The 16,114-nt window shown below is 41.2% G+C and overlaps 2 long non-coding RNA genes across 2 annotated transcripts; one reads left to right on the top strand and one right to left on the bottom strand.

The window, feature by feature from the left end:
• Positions 1 to 1,091: 1,091 nt before the first annotated feature.
• Positions 1,092 to 15,428, bottom strand: LOC116658348. Its single transcript, XR_004313707.1, has 4 exons — positions 15,295 to 15,428; positions 9,745 to 9,854; positions 7,178 to 7,367; positions 1,092 to 1,243 (listed from the first exon to the last, which is right to left on the bottom strand). It is a non-coding gene; the product is annotated as an uncharacterized LOC116658348 (long non-coding RNA).
• On the top strand, positions 3,514 to 12,654 carry LOC116658343. The gene is made up of 5 exons (XR_004313700.1): positions 3,514 to 3,898; positions 4,473 to 4,679; positions 6,262 to 6,475; positions 11,142 to 11,187; positions 12,347 to 12,654. It is a non-coding gene; the product is annotated as an uncharacterized LOC116658343 (long non-coding RNA).
• Positions 15,429 to 16,114: the final 686 nt, after the last annotated feature.

Below are 16,114 nucleotides of genomic sequence, written 5' to 3'. Positions count from 1 at the left end.
AGCTGAGACAGTCTTACCTTCCCTTACCAACCAGCTTTGAAGTAAGGTAAAGGAAAAATGGTATTTATAATTTAAATACTGCCAAAGGACACTACACTTACGGTTCCATAATATTTTATTTTCTCTCTGAGGAAAGGAAAATGAAGAGTGAGTGCTAGATTAATAAATTCTCAAAGCTGCCTGTCTCTTAGAAGTCCAGTTAATTGAAATGAGGTAAAAAGGCGATTTTGGTAACTGTTTCTAGTTGTTTTTCAGTTATTAGCCTTCAAATCCTATGTCTCCTTGCTTACCAGTCTTTCCTCATCCTCAAAGTTGAGGAGAAATTGTGAAATACATGCCAATTTGTAAGAAACTGTAATTGGAGGGAACTCTGAAGTACCTTCCTTCTCACTAGTTCTTAGGTCTTTCTTTAAGTTATCTGCTTGTTCTCATCAGCACTTTGTCATTAATAAGTGAATCTCAACGTTTGTTACTTTCCATTTTATAGGAGACCAATTTCTACTATATTCAAGTTACATTTCTTACTGTCTTCATTCATCCACTTTTCTGTTTATCTGTTTTTGCCTAACAAACTCCCCAAAGTTCAGTGGCTTAAATAAGCATTTATTTTGTTCACAACCTACACTTAGGAAAAGTGTGGCCAAGACAGCTGGCCTCTATTCCTCTCAGCTTCAGGTGGGGCAGCTCAAAGGCGGGGTCTGGAATCACTTGAAGATTCACCCAGTGATGTCTGATGGTTGATGTTGGCAGTGGGCTGTGGCTTTGGTGGGGCGGGCAGGTGGACCACCTCCCCTGGAACACCTAAGCTGTCTCTGTGGCCTGAGCGTGCCCACCTGAGACTGGGTTCCGGGTTAAGAGCGAGGCAGAAGCTGAACTGCCTTTTCAAACCTGCCCTGCAGTTCACTCGGTGCCCCTCTCACCGTTTTCTGTTCATTAGGAGCAGGGCACTTAAGGTTGGCCCACATTCTACCTTTTTTATGGAATTAACTTTTAAAATGTATGGAGACATTCAAAAACCAGCATAATCTACTCACTAGCCACAATGTTTTCTTACTGCTTCCATACGAGAAAATCCGCTTATCCCCACTCAGTCCCTGAGCAGGACTCGGTCGCTGTGGTGTTAGGCTCAGGCTCCAGTCCAGGGTCTTACTTTCCCATCTTCATCAGGTCCAGGTGGGGCTGAGGTTCCTGCGCGTGGTTTCTGGAGTACAGCCCCTTGGGTACACTCCTCTCAGTGCTGGGGCTTGGGGATAAGGAGACACGGGTTATTCGCCACCACACACCCGACATTCTGCTAAACTGCTAAGGACTCCCTCACTCACAGATGGAAGATGGGAGGCACGGTGGTCTGTAGCAGTTCTGAAATGCAGCCTGATGCTGCCGGCTCTTTGATTAGGACTTAGTCCTATCCCTGGGAGGGGTTCTCCGCTGCCCTCTCTGAGCTCTTTGTTCTGTCCCTTTCATGAGCAGTGACCTGTGTTTGCAGCTGAGTAGTTCTCTCAAGCCAGCTTCCTCCTTGTAGACCTTCTAAGAAAAACCCAAAGGCCTCTTCCCATTTTGCACTATCTTTTGTCTCTTTCAGTCCAAGCTAGCAAGCAGTGTTTTTGCTACCACACTTCTCTTTAAAACTTTGAGTTTCCTGTGAATTTTATTGGGTTCATGCCATTGGAAAAGCTACTCTCACGTCTTTTTGAGATAAACTCTTCACCTTGGGCTTCCTGTGAAGCTGTTGTGGGACCATGCCTTTGAAATTCTTATGCTTTTAAGATCTTTAAAGGAATTTGAGGCGGCACCTTAAATCTTTCCAAGGTCTTAACAGAATCTTGGCTTCGTCTTTAGACTGTTTTCCTGGCAGCACCCTAGATTTGATCTTAGCCTGGAAGCCATTTCTCTGCTTACCCATTATGTGACAATTGGGCATGTGGGGATGCTTTAAATGGGATACAGATATTCGAACCCTGTGAGTCCTGGTTCCTTTCTATTTAATAATCTTTTGGTTTGTTTGTTTTAGCTTATCTCTCTCATCAATTTTACTTTCAGCTGTTCGGTAGCAAGAGTCCCGTTTCCTCCGGTTTCAGTGTCATTTTCTTCCCTGGCCTAGAAGCCGTCACTCAGCCCTTCAAGGGCCCTCAGGCTTCCACTCACAGTCTCGGGGACACTTTGGATTTTCACTCTTACTCTTCTCTACATCTGTTCAGGTTTCACCTACCTCCAGGTTCAAAGGCATCCCCACATTTTGGGTTCCTTTTTAATGGCTGTGCCCCATTTTTAACATCAGTATCTGTGCCAGTTATTTATTGCTAATAATTTATATAATAAACTGCCTCCAAACCTGGTGACTCAAAACAGCATCTGCTTGGTTCACAAATCTGTATTTAGACAAGGCTTAGTGGAGCCAGCTCATTTCTTCTCCACTTGGCATCAAGCGGGCACTAGAATAATCTAAAGGCTTGTTTATGCTCATATCTGGAAGTTGGAGCTGGCTTTGGTTAAGGACATTCCCTGGGGTCATCAGCTGGGACAGCTGCGTGTACAAAGACTCAGTAGGTGGCCTGAGCTTCACAATGTGGTGGCTGGGTTCTAAGGGTGAGCAACCCTACGGAGTGAAAGTCAGAAGCCATTTAACCTTAGAAATCACACAGCAGTGCCCCCACATTCTGTCCCCTAGAAACCAGTTGACTGAGGCCAGTACATACTTCAGGGGAGGGAATTTCACAGGGGAAGTGTCAAGGAATTTGTAGAGTTGTTTTACAACCACCATCTCCGCCTGCCTTGTTTTACCAAATAATCCTTCTATCTGAAGGAAAGTAGTTCTTCCAAGTCAATGTCACTGAAATTCCAGCAAGTATTTGTTTGTTTTTGTTGAGTATCTTCTCTTGTTTTGTGGAGAGCCACAAAGGATTACAAGAATTAAGGCTTTTTTCTTTAGAAAAATGTATGGATCACCTTAAAACCACTACGCTAGGAGATGGGTTTCTCCTTAACTCTGCGAATCGCTCATTGCTCCTTGGAATGCAATTCAAATAAGCATGAAGTATTTGTGGTTCAGAGAAAGGCTTATGGCATTAGAACCCATATTTGTAAGATGTATTAATTGCAGTCTTTTTTTCAAAGTCTTGTTTTGGGAGGCATTTATTAATTCAGCCCTAAGTAACTCAGTATGATCTCCCTAAAACTTTAAAAGTCATGGAGAGTTAAGACTTGGGGGAGGAAGGGGTAAGAGACTTTCTACTAAGAGGTGCCTTGTAGTCATTTTATGTAGGAAAGACTGTGAACCAATTTACAGAAAAATAAGAGTGTAAAATCAAGTACAAATGTATAACAAAGACGATGACAGTAAACAGTATTGTTTTGTGACTCTTGGTGGTTTGAACTTTTTTCTTGATTTTCTGAGTAACTTGAGTTTTCTCCATTCCACAAGGCAGATACCATTTTATTGGAACTGAATTTATTTCAACCTTTGATGCTGGGTTAGAGTTAGGCTGTTCTCAGTCTGCTAACCTCATTACCAAACAATTTTATCTTCTTCATGCAGAATGCTGATCTTCCAGCAAAAGTGAAATCTGCATCTTCAGTACTTCTCCATCTGGGTGCAGAAACTCAACGTTTTCTAAAGGAGATATTTATGAAAGAATTGCAAAAGAAATCTGACACACTGGAGGAGAAGACAAAGCAGTTGGAAGAAGAAGTAGTGCACCTCAGGCATCACCTGGAAATGAACGCAGTGGAACGCAGTCCAGTGGAGCGGTACCAACGGGAGACTGAGGAGCGAGCAAGACGGGATGTAGTGGAAAAACTGAAAGAACTCAGTCAAGTCGTGCAGTACAGACAGGAGACTGAAGAACAAGCAAGACAGCATATTGCAGAAAAATTGGAAGAAATCAGCCAGTTTTTACAGGTTGAAGCATTGATCTGTAACGTGCTGTAACTCACTTCGCTGAGAATTACAGTTCGGATGTGTACATTTTATGTGTTTCCTCTACTTCCCATATAGCGGTTTGTTTGTAGATTTCTGGAAGGAAGGCCGCATTTGTTACTCCCTTTAAATAATTCAGTTTCCATCATTACTACCACTAAACTGACCTTTCGGAACAACTCTCACTAGAGAATCATTTTTAAGACCAATTGGTGTAAATCAAGACGACTAGGAGGAAAAGAATATATTGTGATTCAAATACTGTACCACACTCTGCGATTACTGTTGGGTTGTATTGTTCAATTGTTAAAGTTTTAAACTGATCCTATTATTCTTTGAACTATCACATCACATGAGTACTAGTAGAAGAGTGATTCAACTTGAATTTTGTAATTCAGATTTAATTCACTTGACATTGATGGTAAGTATTTTAAAGTTCAGCTTTTTTTCACACTTAAAATTGCTCTCTGAATCACTGACTCAAAACTAAAGGGAACAAATGTAATTACTCAGGTTATAAGTATTTTTAAAACTGTATCCTTTTAATTTGCTGTAGGCCCAAGCAGCATCTCAAGAAGACCTGTTAAGAGAGTATAAACGTGCTTCAGTAAGTCAAATGGAACACAGAGTTAAAGATCTGGAAACTGAACTGAAAAGTAAAACTTTTCAGTTTGACTGTAATGAAAAAGAATTGGAAAAAATACAGGCAGCTGTACCTGGAAGAGCTAGAAAATGGAATGTCATTGGCAAGCCAACTAAACTCGTAAGTCAAACGTAGAATTATAGAAAACAATTTAGGTCATTAATTTGCCTCTTAGGCATAATTCTTACTGAGCCAGGTTCATGAGGTGAGTAGCAGGTGAGAGCTAACTAGATAGTGTAATTTTGGGAAATGGTGTTAGTAAATGAACTCTCCTTTAAAATGTCAGTCCAGGGCAGTTTGCATCTCCCTGCCTTTTGTTGCTTTTACATGACTTTATGTTTTATATATGTATATATTTAACCTGATCTGGTCTTTAAGCTAGGGGTTTTGCAAACTTTGTAATTTAGACAGCCGTATTATCACAAAATTTCTAGCTGGAATTCCCATAAATAGAAATGTTACTAAGTTTAAAATTAACTGTGTTTTGGAAGAGTACAACGTAAGCCCAAGGGGCCCCATTCTGGTGTTTGGTGAATTTACTTTCTTGATGGTGATACTTGGTGTCACCGCTTGTGGGCACCGAGATGAAGTGCTGTATCCTTCTAAGTTTGTCTCCGCTATGTAAAGGCATGCTTGGGGAATAGGTGGAAATTCACATAGGGGTGACGGGCAGTATAGTGGTTCACAAAGTGGCTAAAAAGAATATGGTGGCCTGCCCGAGGGGGTGTGTGGAAGACAGAAAGGGCAGGTCCCACCTCCGGTGCCTGAATAACAGGATAAGCTACAGGTGTCCCCGCTATCCGAAAGGAGAGTGTTTCTATGAAAGTTGTCGGTGTAAAGCAAAGAGGCAGTTACCTTAGGACACGTCTTGCTGGTGGATGCGTGAAATAAATATGCATAAAGCACAGGCAGCTCACAGACACAGTCCAAAGCCGTGGCGGCGTGATGCCGGGATACTGAGTGTGGTTCTGCGGAAGGAGCTCGGTGGGGCCCTCTCGCTGCTCGGGGTGCTCATTGCCCCTCTGATGGCTCGGGCTACAACAAACACCCAGTGCTATTCTGGCTTTTTGCTTTTTTTTCATAAAGTGAAAATCCACTTGAGTTTTTTTTTGGTTATGGAAAACAGGTGCTGATGTAGGCCTCTGGTAAAAGCAAAGTAACAAAGTGAGCTTTGGGAAATTGGGGGACACTTGAAATTGCCCCTGGTGCTGTCATAGTTCTTTCCCACCATTGACTCTGCCGCCTGGTGCCCCCCAGAGGTGGTGGCTCTAAACTGTTCCTCAGTGCCGCATGCTTAATTTCTCCCAGGTAGTGAGTGAAATGTGTGTATAAGGGGGGTGAAAGCAAATGCTTGAAAGTGGCTTTGAGGGATGGTTTATTTTTTATTTCTAAACTGGTTTCCTGAGGGCATGTCTAGATGCAGCCAGTGCAGAAGGCAGCGGGGATCCTCTGTGGGGGCGTCTCCATCTCTGACTCTCCCCACTTTGAAGTACTTGTTAGTTAAGGGCCCCCCAGGCACGTACGTCCTTCTTTAGGACAGTTTTAAACTGTAATTGTTTACAGTAGGTCTGCGCTGACGTATTTTTTGGTGTCAAAACACAGTTTAATGGGACAATCTGTTTACTATTGTAGCAACTTTAAAAATACACATCACTTAGGAAGAAATGAAATGAATGAAATCTGTGCTTTGCGATCCTCGCAGGGCTAATGAGAGGCTGGCAGCAGTGAGCACTGAGCTTCAGCTGGAGAAGCAGCACAAGAGTTCTCTCCTCGGCTCTGTTCCCGCACGGCCTGTTGACGGACCGCCTTCTGATGAAAGTTCTAGTACTAGTGTAGAGACCGAAAGGAGTCTTACTCGAAGAAGGAACTTCAGGAATTTTTCAGACCCTTCGACTACCACAAGCGATCTGTTCAGGGTTAGTTATATTATCTTTTTTTCCTTGGGTTTCAGATTTCTGATACAATTCTTGCTTTTAATTTGATGAAATTCTGAGTTGTTTATTTGACTTCACACTAAGTAAAAGCCATAATTGTGCTAATAAAGGAGACAAATTTTATAATTTTTTAAAGTCCCTGGACTTGTGATTTTCAAGAGATACCTGTCAGTAACTTTATTCAATAAATGCAACTAAACTGACAAATTTTAAATTTCTTAAAAAGCTCCATTTTAAATTCTAGTTTAGAAATTAAGTATTATTGCCAAATAACTAGAGATCCACTTTCCAATGTTTGGCTGAGCTTCTGATTGATTTCGGTTTGGCATTGGTTCATAGTCATTTTCAAGTTTTGCTGCACCCCAGCTTTTCTACCCCTAAGCATAAGTAAGTGATTGGCATTGAGCTACTTAACCACACGCAGATGTTTTTTATTTAAAGGAATCCAAGATATATTCTTTTTATCAATTCGATAAACTCGTAACACTAAAAACATTAAGTTCTGTTTTGAAGTTTAAAATTTTTATCATTTTCTTCTGTAAGAGTACATCCTTAGTTGCTATTTTACTTATAGCATTGTTATTTTAATTGCTATAAAATGTCTTAGTGAGGAATTGTAGGACATTTCTAAGTATGTAGTCAAGTAAAGCAAATACTTAAATTTTTAAAATGAAGTTCACTTACCTCTCTGTCTTGCCCTCAGTAGGAATACCGAGGTGGCAATGATAGGGAGTCTTTAAATTACAACCAGTTTTCATTTAAATCGGTGCGTGTTGGTTTATGGTTTGATGGTGTTTTCATGATCTTCTTGATGCAGAGAAAGGTAGCACGGGCCCTTGTTGAGTGAGGTCTCCACCTGTCTTTTCTCACTTGGCTTCATGTCATAATAAATCGAAGAAGAAAAAAGCTCAGGTTTCATAGACAGTGTTGTGGGTAAATTGAGTCTAAGTGCTTCAGAGTCATGAAACCGGACTGCGTGGTGTTTAAAAAAACAATGCACGGCTAACACTTCTGTCAGTGGCTAAGCATGATGCAAACTCGAAATGTTTCCATTAGTTGTCACCAAAAAATCGACAGTGGGTCACTTTACAGGATGATGGTGGAAGAGTGTGAGTGCAAAAGCAATGCAGGAGAAGACTCCTGAGGACAGTTGTTTCCTTTGATGTTTTTGGAGGAAAGAGGTGTCTACTTTTTAGTACTTCTAAATACACTGGAAAATGGTTTATTTTAAACTCAGTGTTGTAGTTCCAAGGTACACGTAGTTCTTCTGTGGGGCCGTGGGGCCGAATCATGCTAGGTTTAGCAGGGAGGTTAACAAGCCCCGTTCTGTCCGGGTGCAGAGACACGTCTCCCTCAGCACTGCCGGGCGCCTCACAGGAGTTACTGTACAGTTACTGCTTACGGATTTCTTAGTCAGACTTAGAGAAAGAAGGTGCCTTGTGGAATTGCTAGGGATGTAATTATTTCTGCTGGGAAAACATAAAGTAATGCCTTGAGAGGTGTGAACATACTGTTTAAAATGACAGGAAGGGATGGGTTTTTGCATGGGGCGTAACAAAACAACAGACTTCCACAGCTTTTCGGCTATGGCTCTAGAAAGCAAAATGTTAAAAATGGCATCGGGATTGAATTTAACATTCTCCTTTATGTGCAAGGTTTTAACATTTTGGACTGTTCCTACTGTGAAGTTCCAGCTTACTCAGCGTTTTCTTCTAACCTCACAGAAGTATTGCTCTAAGTCTGTGATTTCAGTCGTGCTGGTTGTCGAAGCAAGTTTTTTCCAGTTCATAACACTTGGGTTTATTGCCTCTCTTACTGCTGCTTGAAGTATAGCCTTGTCACGTGACATCGTTGTAGTGGTGTGGTAACAGATGGACCCCGTATCTGTTTTGCTAATTTTTTACCCTCAGATTTCACATTCTAGTTTATTTCTGGGATGTTTTGTCCCACATGTCAGAAGCAACTTTACAGTTTTACTCAATCGTGTTATCTGTATTACTATAAAATGCAAAAAGTTAAAATTAGCCTGAGCAGATACATCACTGTTAGATTTTCTTGCACATAGAATTTTTTTCTGAGAAGTGAAAACTTAAAAATGGATTCCAGACAATATTATAACACACAGAATTTCTCTGTTTTAGAGATTTTTTTATGTTCAAGAGTTTTTAAGTGTTGGTGTGCCTAACATGAAGCATGGCCACAATAGTTAATAAATGTCCTTCAAATCTATTTTAATAGGAAGACTAATTTTACACTCACTGATTTTGGACTTCTGGTGTATTACTGACACTTTCAAACATTTTCTAATGACTTATTTAAGTAATTTTTAAATTGCTCAAATGTCCATTCAGTTTAGCAGCCCTTTTTCTAAATGGGACTATACCAGTGCACCAGAGCTAAAACGATTAATATTCCTAAGACTTTAACTTTTTACATGACACAGCACTGCGTCTCAGCAGAATCTGGTCACGTTTCTTTTAAAAGTAGGCTTCCAAGGCAGGGCACATCCACTCTGAATTTTAATTCTAATCAAACTATCAGCGTAGTTAAGCTCATTTCTCATGAGGCAGAGGCAGAGTTCAGTAACCTTGTTTCTGGTATCAGCTCTCTGCCCTGTGGACTCCCTCCTGCCCTCGTTTCATTTTGTCTGAATGCACAAATGAGGAAGCGTGTTATCTTTTGAAAGACAATCACTCAGCTTCTTCCAGTTCTTTTTCTTTCATTCACTTTTTTCTCTGTACTTAATTGTTCAGCTCCTTGATCAACAAATTCTCATTTCTTTTCTCTGCAGCAAAATACATGTATTTAATAGTTACAAACTGACAAGTGTCATTTCCTTCACACATTAACCTATTTACAACAGGATGATGAATCAAAGTGGTTAAATGACTTGATTCTATTACATTTCTGGAATTGTACTAATTTTTATAACATTTAAAATAAGAATGACACCAAGTTTTAACTTAAAAAGTATCGATAGTCTGAAAATATATTCACTTCAGAAATGAACGTGTGTGTATATGTGTGAGGCAAGTGTCTTTTTATCAAGTTGATCTCGGAAAGAGAGGGCAGCATTATCTTCCAGCCTGTGACCTCAGTTTTGACCTCAATCCTGCAGTGTCCCCAGTGGGACCTTCCATTTCTATGGGACATGGTCTGCAAACTGCCAGTTATGAGCGAGTCCTCCTAATTAAAAATCATTAGAATTAAAACTTGCTGATACATTGTCTTCCTGTGTATAGTTTTCTCACCTTTCTGTGTTTTTGTTAAATGGAAAAGTTTAAGTAAAACTGCAGGTGCCTTCTCCTTATTAATGTTGGACGTCAGACCACTTCCACCATCGGGACATGGGGGTCCTCACCTAGAAATAAACATAAAGGTCCCAGAAGTACCTATTTAGGAAAATAGCTTTGCAGAGGAAAAGATAGTAATCTTACATTCAACTCATGTAAAAGTGTGATCTACATTTTGCATAGTGTTTATTAACGGTTATATGAAATTATTTCAGTAAAGGCTTCTCCCTTCATCTGTTAGGCGTTTTTCACTTCACAGGACCCGCCTGGCACTGTTGTCACGTTGTTGATGGCAGAAGGCCTCTGTAGAATGCTCTTGTCAGACAGTGTTACGGAAAACAGTCTCTGAAAATACTGGCGAATGGTAGCCCCAAATTTTGTCTTTGCACCTAACATTTACAAAGGCCTCGGCTCTCGTGTCACTGTTGTCACCACAGTGTTTATTATGTCTGGTGTACTAATTTAGACCCTGTTCAGTGAGCTGGTGACTTTTATAAGAAAGATTTTTAAAAGAACACTCTAGATGGGGACGCTTGTAGTTTGAAATGTCCCCACACATTTCATAATTAAATACGTAACTAACTAAGTCAAGTTTCAAAAAGTTGGCCCTGATTTCTAGAAAGGAAACAAAGTTACAGTTAAATTACGTATTGTTTTCCTTGTTTCTAACTCTTAGGAAGTTGTGAATCAGGAACCAACTTTGAAAACTGGCGCTAGCCTCTCCTTTTCTTCAAGCAGATTTTCTGATAGAAATACCTTAGTCATATACAGAGAGCAAAACACATTTGCTTAACTTGTTTGCCAGTAGAATTTTCACTTGACATCATAACAGAGCCCTTTTTTTCATTTTATGTACCTACGATTCTGTGCTAAAACCATTAGCAAGAACAGGCCTTAAAATTTTAGTTTCCTAAAAGTGCAGGAATGGAAAAGCTCATTTTAAGGAAAAACCCATTAACATTAAAAAAAAAACTAAACTTTTATAAAGGGCAGTTTTTCTGAGAAATGCAAAGTAATGCATTCAGTGTAGAACATGAATTGTTTAACCTCTTTGTGCTAGTAAGATCAGGCATCGCCCTCTGAGATTACGTGTATCCGACAGGGCAGTGTTTACTGTGCTTTCCGTCAGGGGAATCTAAATAGCCTTACATATGTATGTTCTCTATTATCTAAAATCAAAGTAAGTAGGAATTTATTTTATTTTATTCCTGTGATTATTTTTTCTATTTAAGCAATCCCCAAGTTAGGTCAAGTCTCTGAAAGTATTATTTAAAGGCCACATTTCATAAGCTAGCTGTCATTCCTATGATAGTGTTTCTTGTTAAACATTAAAAATAATATTTGACTTATTTCAGATGCGGAAGAAGTTGGAGAATAATATAGACAGAGAATTAAGAGAAGGTATGTTGCCAACATTTCTGAATTAAATTTAGACATTGATTTCCGAAATACACTGTAAACAGTAAATGGCCCCTCTTTCTGTTGTTTGAATAACAGATACCATGTTAAGTTTTTCCTTACACGTAGCTAATGAGAAATGAGAAAGCACAATCTCGTTCATAATGATAAGTGTACTTATTCCTCATTTATTCATCATGATCCACGGCTTTAAAAAAAGTCTCAAGAAATCTGTCTTCTCTATTTCTGGCTGTGCCCTTCCTCTCCCGCTGTCCCGTGGGCCTGTCACCTGCACACGGACCTGTTCTCAGAAAGCATGGAGGTCGTCAGCTTCTCGAGTTTGGTAGTGACTGAGGCCAAAAACCCAGACTCAAGCAATCACAGTTCATGTAGCTGTCCCCTGGTGGATGACAATTAATGTCCTGTCATTCACTTTGTCACTGGTTAACCTTTTGCCCCTCAGGAAAAATTCCAAATTCCTTAGCTTGGAAGAAAAACACCCACATCGATCTGGCTCTTGCCAAAGTCTTCAGCCGTATCTCTTTCCTCCCCTGCTCTGCCCCTGTGCTCCAGCGGCTGGTCAGACTGCGTCCAGCTCCGCGGGCGCCCTTCCTGCCTCTGCTCTTTGTGTTTGCTTCTTGCCTCTCCCTCCCACACTTTCTCCTCCTCCTTCAGGTATCTGCTTACACATCACGGCCACCAGAGAGGGGACAATATTGACACAAAGCTGGACGTCCTTCTGAGTGTTCCAACTCTGCCCTCTTTTATACCTGTCATGGCATTTATGTCTCTGTACCGAAACTGCCTGTTCATCTGTTTCTCCAGTTTATGGTACAAGATCTTTCAGGGTGGGCTCTGTCATCTTCATCTTGTGGTTCCAGTGCTTGTCACAGTGCCTTAGCACATGGTTGCTGAGTAAATGAATGAAGAGTGAGAAAACCAGGCGCTCTGATCCTTAGCCACAGGAGCAGTTAATTCAACGTGCAGCCCTGGGCAAAGTCTAGAGTAGTAATCTTGGGTTTTGTGTTGTAATCGTATGTAGGTATTTTTCATTCTTCTTAAAACTTAGAAGAGTCTCAGCTTTTCTTAAAAGATAAACTGACATTTAGTTACCTATGAAGTATTTTAAGTAAAGAATCTAATTCTTTCATTTTCTTTCCAGCTATTACTGAACTTGAATCTAAGTCCTACAGACTCTCTCGTAGGCTCGATGGACGAGTCAAGTCCAAGTCCAGATCTGGTTTCAAAAGCACGTGAAGAATAGATGGAAATTCTGAAGAAAAGTATCTGATCTACAAGATAAATAGTAAACATTTACCTGCTCTGAAATAGTAAACATTTACCTGCTCTGGGCTGTTTGCCTAACATTTTAATTATTTCCCGCTAAGTGAGATACTGACAATGTTTATTAAAGGGAAATATTCTTGTATTATATATGCATGATTAAAATTGATGTAGTATTTTAAACCACGTTTCTCTGCATCTCATTGACTTTTAAGCAGACTTTGGGAATAAAACTCAGCACTTTGGAGTATTATATACTCAAACTGAGCCCGGATGCCAGCTGTTTAAACAGCACCCAACCACCCACCAAATTTGTCATTGATATTGAGCCGTGTTGATTGGTAGCTTTTTTGAATTTTCCAGTGTTAATCACTGTCTGTAGACCTAAAGATTTAGACGGACAGCGTTTGGATCTGCTTTGGCTGTTTCAGTGTTCTAATGGATCACAGTCGTTAACAGTGCCGTCAGATTTTCTGTATGTTACCTGAAACACTGATTCACAGATGTTTCCTCATGGGGAAATGAAATCTGCCTCAGGCTTTTCATTTTCTCTATTTATTTACTTACTTTTTGGAAACAGTCTTAAAATTAGAGACAAGTTCCGAGCACCAGACTCAAACGGACATTGTCACAAACCTGCCATCTCTCCCATACATTCTCCTAAGGCGTTCTCTATCTTCCCTAAATGTCACTTGTTCTACCATAAGTGCCCTTTCTCTCCCTTCTCGCCAAGAAGTCATTTGTTTTTCAGAAAATGCTTTTCTCCTTTTCCTGTCACGTATTAAATTGTATATAAGCCCCCAATTCTAGCCACCCCTTTAAATCCCATTGCTTTGTGAACTCTTGCATGTATTCATACGTAATTTTTTTCTCACAGTAATCTGCTTTAGTCAATTTAATTTGCAGGTTCCCAATCACTGAATGTAAGACGGTAAAGGAAATACTCTCCTCCTCAACAATTTCCAGGAGCTAAAATTTCAACAACTCCTACTTAGATCCTTTATTCCCTTTCCCGTCCTTTCAGTGTACTTACTTGGCAAAACTCCCAACTACACAACAGACTGATTCTCATTTTTCCCCCTTACGTCCCCCCAGGCATCTAAGTGCTGCTGAAAAAAGTCACACACTGCCCAGCTATCCTGCTACTTTTATTTAGTTAATTTGCACCTTCTTCCTCCTCAGTGATGATTTCAAATTCCCCTCTCTGTAAACACCTCCCTCTGTTTCTTGCCTCTCACGTGAACCAGTCTTACTTCTGACGACAGACTTCCTGAGAGATCTGCTTGCTTCCCCACCAGCAGTCCGTCCCCACCCACTCTGGTGTGTCTTCCCTTCCTCCATTCCCACGCAGCGAGTCACTGATGACTCCCACGTCTAAATCAACGTGACACCTTTCCAACCCTTGTCTAACTGAAATTCTCATGCCTCCGGGCATTCCATGTAACCGATCTCTGTAACCGACCGCTGCCTACAGCTTCCTCTTTAGTCTTGAGCTGAAGATGATGTTGAAGCTGAAGGCTGCGGCCTTCTTGGTGAGTTCACTCCATTTACCCTGGCTGTCTCCCATGGGTATACACAGGAAGTACACGTGTTACTCAATTTTTACTTTTCTCCTGTTAGTCTACCTTATGTCAGGTTAATTCTTAGACCAGCCAGATGAACCTAGAAGGGTGGAGGGACGCTCCCCACCCCCACCCCAGCACAAGCCTGAGCACAGGTAGCTGTGCTCATTCACAGCTGGCGTGGGCGCTGCCGCGCCTGCAGGGAAGAGATCGATGGCAAACTCCGCTATTCCTACAGCACTAGCCAGTGAGCTGAAGCTCACCTGAATGTCCTCCAGGCTGAGCTGGGGTCACTGCTCCTGACAGAAGACGGCCTTTGTGAAAGAAAAAAATGGAGTCTGCATTGCTCGAGAGGGCTCACTAAGGAGGTGTGAGTGACTTATGCACATCTCAGCCCACAGAGAATCCGACCCTGTGAGCACTTACTGCCCTAATGAAGTCATCCGGAACACCTGCCAGAAACTTCAGCTGCTTACTGAGCCCCCCCCCCCCTACCCTGAAATAACCTGTGATTCCTTAAGGACACGTGTCTCCTGACTGGCTCACATCAGTGTCAGTCACAATCCTCATCAGGCGACTTTTGACAGCCTCTTGGATTTTTTTGTCCTTATAAGCCCCTGACTCCCGTCCTTGAAACACCCAGTGTTACCCAAATCTGTGTCTCCCAAGTCGTAATTTATTTCTTCCAGTTTTATTGAGGTATAATTGACATGCAGCACTGTATTATGTTTAAGGCATACAGCATAATGACTTAATTTATATATATCATGAGATGATGAGCGCAATGTACTTTGCTGTAACTATTAACATAACTATACCCCTGTCTCTGGGATACAGTAAGATGATTACTTAGGGTTCTCCAAGGGAGAAATGAAAATAATAGAGTATCTGTATCTCTGTCTGTCTTTCTAGCTTTCTATCATGTCTGAAATCTGTAGGGTGGGCCTGCAGCCTAGAAATTCAGGTAAGAGTTAATGTTGCAGTCTTGAGTCTGAATCCCAAAGGACGATAGTCTGAAGACTCAGATTGGGTTGCCACGCTTCAGTCATGTAAAGAAGCCCCTCCACTTTGGGGAACCTCAGTCTTTGCTCTGAAGGCCTTCAGCTGATTGGATGAGGCCCATCAAAATTATGGAGGGTAATCAGCTTTATTCAAAGCCACTGATTTAAATGCTCATCACACCTGAAATATACGTTCACAGAAGCATCTAAACTGGTGTTTGACCAAACACCTGGGCATCATAATCTAGCCAAGAGATACTTACCAGGAGTTGGAGAGGTTTGTTCTAAAGGGATATAAAGCTTTGTTCCAGCAGGAAGTAATTTGCTCAGCACAGTTCTAGGTCAGCTCTGGGCTCCTGATAATCACGAAGTCAGATCTGATTTCCCAGCCTGTGACTCTTTGTGTCCAGCAGATGTCGCCAAATGACCAGTCATAGCTCAGATGCACAGGCTCGTCTTTGGGAACAGGTGCAGTATATGTATGTATGGCCAGCATCTTAAACAAAGCACTCATGTTGTCTGCGACTCTTTTTCTCCATTTTACTGAGACGTGTGGATCAAAATGAGATGTTCACAGGAAAATGGTTGTCCTGGAATGTGGTGATATTGTGGAATAATGAAAATGTTAAGTCAAACACAGAGACAGCCCAGTAAAATGGCACCTAAACATAGGTGTGGGGAACTCGTGTGTGCGTGTGTGTGTGTGTGTGAACTTGTGCTTCTGAGAAAGATTAAACAGGAGTGGAACTGATGAAAAATACTTCAAAAAAAGGTAAAGAAAATATTGCAGAAAATACTGTAGAAAAACCTGTAAAGGGAATAAAGTTGGAGAAGATGAAAGAGAGGCAGAGAAAAGCCAAGGCGAGTGTGCATGAGACTGGGCTACGCAGATAAAGTGTTAACACGGGAACCCCTGGAGAAAGGATCCCTGTGTCCTAACAACAGGAGACCTGAGCTCCAAATGAAGACCATGTAAGTGGAGGATTAGGAAAAAAGACACCAAACCATCTGCAACCACTTCAATGGAAGCCTTTATTTTAAGGGACTCTTAACTTCATGCTCACAAAGACTAGGAGCTTTCCA

Source organism: Camelus ferus, chromosome 20, assembly GCF_009834535.1.
Source record: "Camelus ferus isolate YT-003-E chromosome 20, BCGSAC_Cfer_1.0, whole genome shotgun sequence".
NCBI classification, from domain to species: domain Eukaryota; kingdom Metazoa; phylum Chordata; class Mammalia; order Artiodactyla; family Camelidae; genus Camelus; species Camelus ferus.
The sequence above is the reverse complement of the archived record's forward strand: the minus strand, read 5'-3'. Positions and strand labels throughout refer to the sequence as shown.